At 48.2% G+C, this 5,598-nt stretch overlaps 1 long non-coding RNA gene across 1 annotated transcript; it reads left to right on the forward strand.

The window, feature by feature from the left end:
• Positions 1–567: 567 nt before the first annotated feature.
• On the forward strand, positions 568–5,308 carry LOC138401163 (uncharacterized). The gene is made up of 2 exons (XR_011236424.1): positions 568–3,343; positions 4,323–5,308. It is a non-coding gene; the product is annotated as an uncharacterized lncRNA (long non-coding RNA).
• The last annotated feature ends 290 nt before the right edge of the window (positions 5,309–5,598 follow it).

Raw genomic sequence — 5,598 nt, forward strand, 5'->3', positions numbered from 1 at the left:
TGAGCATGGGACAGACTCAGACAAAGCCTCTATCTATTCTCTGAGAAAGCGAAACCAAGTAGATCCGTTTGACGAGGAATCCAAGCGGTAGCCGGCGGCGGTAGCCGGCTAAAATCTGTTGTTTGTTGCTTCTGTGTTTGTCTTTTGTTTTCCAACCAGCGGGAGGCACCCCAAGAGGGGATAAGTCCGGGACCGCTGGGCGGAAAGCGTTTTCCAACCAGCGGGAGGCACCCCAAGAGGGGATAAGTCCGGGGCCGCTGGGCGGAAGGCGTTTTCCAACCAGCGGGAGGCACCCCAAGAGGGGATAAGTCCAGGGCCGCTGGGCGGAAAGCATTTTCCAACGGGCGGGAGGCACCCCAAGGGGATAAGTCCGGGGCTGCCCGGTGAAAATTCTGCTTCTATTTGTCTGAGTTTTAGATGGTTAGAACAGGACCGGTCTAGTATTGTCTGTTTGTGCCTTTGTGGATTTCTCTTGAGTGATATTGGCCAATTTATGAGAAAAAGACCAAGAAATGGGTCCGGACTCTTAGGTCAGGTGTGTGATTGAAATTAAATGTCTGCTGTGTGAGTGTCTCTAAGTGTGACTATTGGTGAATGAGGTTCGTGAGTGAGTCTGCTGAGCTGAGTTGCTGCTGAGTGGAGCAGCCCAACAGCTTCTCCTTTTTCTACGGCCCTCTCAGTCTCTGGATTTACAATCTCCTGGTTACAGATTGTTTGGGGGCTCCCTTCCCTGTTGGCGCTACTGCTTGGTATTGGCTTGTCCACCGTGACCCCTCAATCCTGGGGACCTCTAAAGAAGGCTGCCTTCACACTTCTTTGCTGGTTCTTGGTGGGCCTTGTGTGGTTGCAAACTGCCACCTCCCCCTCTGAAGTGTATGCAACAACAATTTGAGCTTGAATTATACGTACAAATATAATTTTGCTGTGTGTTTCTTTACACAGATTGAGAAAGATGGGGCAGACGGCCTCACGACCAGCAGACTGTATTAACTGCTCTCCTCTTGAGTGTTTTATAAAGAATTTCACAGATTTCCAACAGAGGGCACGGCCTTATGGCTTTACTGTTAACTCTCTTGACTTACAGAAGTTTTGTGAACGAGAATGGCCAACTTTCGGGGTTGGATGGCCGCCGGAGGGTAGCTATCAAAGATCCCTAGCCGCCCGAGTGCAGACGGTGGTTTATGGAAACCCAGGTCACCCTGATCAAATTCCTTATATTCAAATCTGGAATGATATATTGGCAGATAATCCTCGGTGGTTGTGTCATTGTAAAAAGGCGGCTTCTCTGCCAAAGGCTGTCATGGTGTCAAAGATGGTAGGAGGGCAGAGGGAGGGACAAGCGGGGCGCAAGCTATATCCAGTATTGTCGGGGCAAGAGGGGGACCCCTTTTTGGAAGAGCCCCCTCCTTATGTTACAGCTCACTCTCGAGGGTCGGAGCACTCCGAAACAGGGTCTCAGAGCCCCCTTGATCCAGCTAGTCCCCCGCACACTCGTAGCGGTTCCCAATACCAACCAACGCCTGGTGGTCCCATATCTGAGGCCCCTATTCTTCCTTTACGACAGGCACCCATGAGTCCCGGGACCGATCATCCTCCTTTTATGGTATATGTTCCTTTTTCCACCAGCGACTTGTATAATTGGAAGAATCAAAACCCCTCTTTTTCTGAGAAACCTCAGGGATTAATATCTCTTTTGGAAACAATCTTTTTTACTCATCAGCCCACCTGGGATGATTGTCAACAGCTTTTGCAGGTGCTTTTTACATCTGAGGAACGAGAGAGAATTCGGAGGGAGGCTGCTAGGGCAATTCCTGGCCCAGACGGGCAGCCAACAACTGACCCTGTCCGAATAGAGCGTGTATTCCCCTCCCTGCGTCCTGACTGGGATCCAAATGAAAATGAAGGTAAGGGGGCTCTTGATCAGTATCGCCAGACTCTGCTTAGGGGTATACGGGCCGCCGCCAAGAAGCCGACTAATTTGTCTAAGGTAAGCGAAACAGTGCAGGGACAAAATGAGGCTCCGGCGGCATTCTTAGAACGCCTCTTTGAGGCTTATCGCCTTTATACCCCTATCGATCCTGAGGCACCTGAAAATAGGCGGGCTATTAATATTGCCTTTGCCACACAGTCGGCCCCTGATATTAGGAGAAAGTTGCAAAGACTAGAAGGGTTTGAAGGGAAATTGCTGTCTGAACTGGTGGAAATTGCCCAGAAAATTTATAACAATCGAGAAGACCCTAATGTTGTGCAGTCTAAAAGGATGGCCAAGATCCTGGTAACTGCTATGGGGAATTCTCAGAGTCCGTGTACAGAAATGAACAAAACCAAGAAGGGGAGATACCCCAAGAAGGGTCGCAGTGATCTAGCACCAAACCAATGTGCCTATTGTAAAGAAAATGGACATTGGAAGAGAGATTGTCCGCTCCTTTACCAAAAGAAGGGAGGCCAACCAACTCCAGTTTTGGTGGAAGAGACTGAGTGACGGGGCCCGGGCTCCATTTTGATGAGCCCCCAGGAGCCCAGGGTCACGTTGAATGTAGGGGGCACCCCAGTAAATTTTCTGGTAGATACTGGAGCCACGCATTCTGTTTTACAGAAGGCAATGGGACCTGTATCGGAGGAAAGAGTCTCCATACAGGGAGCTACAGGAAAGACTAAATCGTATCCGTGGACTAAGACGCGGATAACGAATTTAGGAAAAGGGACGATTACTCACTCTTTTCTAGTCATACCTGAATGCCCATACCCTCTTCTGGGCAGAGATCTACTACAGAAATTGAGGGCCACTATAACCTTCCAGGGGGACGTGACTGAACTTTCGTTTGGCCAAGGCCCCTCTGCTATGCTTCTCACCTGCCCCCTATCAGAAGAATATTTGCTAACCGAGGAGGTCCCTAAAAGGGTTAAGTTGAGTAAATACTTGCAGGAGCTTCAGTATAAAATACCTGGTGTTTGGGCAGAAACCAATCCACCCGGTCTGGCTTCTCACCGCCCTCCCATTATCGTGCAATTGACCAGCACTGCCACGCCGATACGCGTGCGGCAATACCCCATTAGCTTGAAAGCAAGGAAGGGAATTGCCATTCACATAGCAAGACTCAGACAGGCAGGAATTTTGGTGCCTTGTCAATCTGCCTGGAACACCCCTTTGCTCCCAGTTCAAAAGCCGGGAACGAATGATTATCGACCAGTACAGGACCTGCGGGAAGTGAACAAAAGGACTGAGACTATCCATCCCACGGTGCCTAACCCATATACTCTCTTGAGTATGTTACCTCCAAATCATCAAGTTTACACTGTGCTGGATCTAAAGGATGCCTTCTTTTCACTCCCATTGGCAGCGGTAAGTCAGCCTATTTTTGCCTTTGAATGGATTGATCCAGAGGGGGAATATTTGGGACAGTTGACTTGGACTCGATTGCCACAAGGATTTAAGAATTCCCCTACCCTGTTTGATGAGGCACTAAGCCAGGATTTGGTCCAGTTCCGACAAAATCATCCACAGGTGACTCTTTTGCAATATGTGGATGATCTCCTCTTGGCCGCACAAGACCAAGTAACATGTAAAAAGGCAACTGAAGATTTATTGCTTGAATTGGCCCAGTTAGGTTACAGAGTTCCTGCCAGGAAGGCTCAATTATGTACTCCAGTAGCTACATACTTGGGTTATGAACTAAAAGAGGGAAAGAGAACTCTCTCCACTGACAGAATCCAAGCTATTTTAGGAATTCCACAACCCCAAACGAAGAAACAGGTGCGGGAATTCTTGGGGGCAGTGGGATATTGTAGACTTTGGATTCCCAAGTTTGCTGAAATAGCAAAGCCATTGTATGCTAGCACTGGAGGAAAGGGAGAAACCTTAGTGTGGACTGAAACTGAGACCAAAGCTTTTGAAAGTTTAAAACGGGCACTTGTGAATGCCCCAGCACTGACTTTGCCTGATGTGACTAAGCCTTTCAAGTTATATGTGGCTGAAGCACGGGGAATAGCGAAGGGAGTGTTGACGCAGGAATTGGGGCCTTGGAATAGGCCAGTAGCCTATTTGTCAAAGAAACTAGACCCGGTGGCTTCAGGTTGGCCAGGATGTGTGCGTGCCGTTGCGGCAACTGCCGTTTTAGTAAAGGAGGCCTTGAAGCTAACTTTGGGACAGGATTTATGTGTAATTGCCCCACACTCAATAGAAACTTTGTTGAAGAGTCCACCTGATAAGTGGCTTTCAAATGCTCGGATAACTCAATATCAAGTGTTACTATTGGATCCGCCCAGGATTCGGTTTTTGAAAACTGCTTCCCTTAACCCTGCTACTCTGCTTCCGGATACAGAATTGTCAGAACCTCTGCATGACTGCTGTGAAATATTAGAATCTTTGACAAGTTTGCGACCTGATCTTACAGATCAACCTTGGCCGGACCCTGAAGAAGAGTTATACACGGATGGGAGCAGCTATGTGAATGAAGGAACAAGGTATGCAGGGGCAGCAGTAGTCACCAAGGACCGGGTTATCTGGGCACAAGCTCTTAACCCAGGAACATCAGCCCAAAAAGCTGAACTTATTGCCTTAACCCAAGCTCTTAGATGGGGAAAGAATAAAGTAATTAACATTTATACTGACAGTAGATATGCTTTTGCTACGGCACATGTTCATGGGGCACTTTACCAAGAGCGGGGCCTTTTAACTTCAGGCGGAAAGGAAATAAAGAATAAATCTGAGATCCTAGCTCTCCTAGAAGCTATTTGGCTGCCAAAGAAAGTGGCCATTATTCATTGTCGGGGGCATCAGAATGAGAGTACCCCTACAGCGAAGGGAAACATGTTTGCTGATGTCACTGCTAAGGAAGCTGCCCGAAAACCAGTGGGGCCTCTCCATATTTTGCCTGTTCTGCCTGAGCGACTCTTGCCGCCCTCGCCGGTTTATTCAGAGGGAGAATTGGAACTGGGAAGGACTCTAAGAGCAACCACCGATCCGGGAGGTTGGAAAGTCCTTCCAAGTGGCAGGATCTTAGTCCCACAGCACCTGGGTCGCCGGTTAATTGAACAAATACATCAAAGTACGCACCTAGGAAGCACGAAGATGGCAGAACTGCTTCAACGAGACTATTATATACCTAATTTGCATCAGATGACCCAACAGATTACGGCCGGATGCCTGACATGTGCGCAAGTTAATCCAGGTAAAAGATTGAACCCCCTCCCCGGAGTCCGGTTGCGAGGACAAGCCCCTGGGGAGCAATGGGAAACTGACTTCACGGAAATCAAGCCAGGCAAGTATAGATACCGCTACCTGTTGGTATTCGTGGACACTTTCTCAGGATGGGTAGAAGCATTTCCCACGAAATCAGAAACAGCACAGGTAGTAATAAAGAAGTTAGTAATGAAAATTGTACCTAGATTCGGCCTTCCTTTAGCCTTGGGGTCCGACAATGGCCCGGCATTCATTGCCAAAACTACTCAATTATTAGCTCAGGCATTACAAATTAAATGAAAATTACATTGTATTTATAGACCGCAAAGTTCAGGTCAGGTAGAAAGGATGAATAGAACATTGAAGGAAATATTATGTAAGCTAAGAGCGGAGACGGGCGAAGACTGGGTGAGCCT

This window comes from Eulemur rufifrons, chromosome 20 (genome assembly GCF_041146395.1).
Source record: "Eulemur rufifrons isolate Redbay chromosome 20, OSU_ERuf_1, whole genome shotgun sequence".
Classification (NCBI taxonomy): domain Eukaryota; kingdom Metazoa; phylum Chordata; class Mammalia; order Primates; family Lemuridae; genus Eulemur; species Eulemur rufifrons.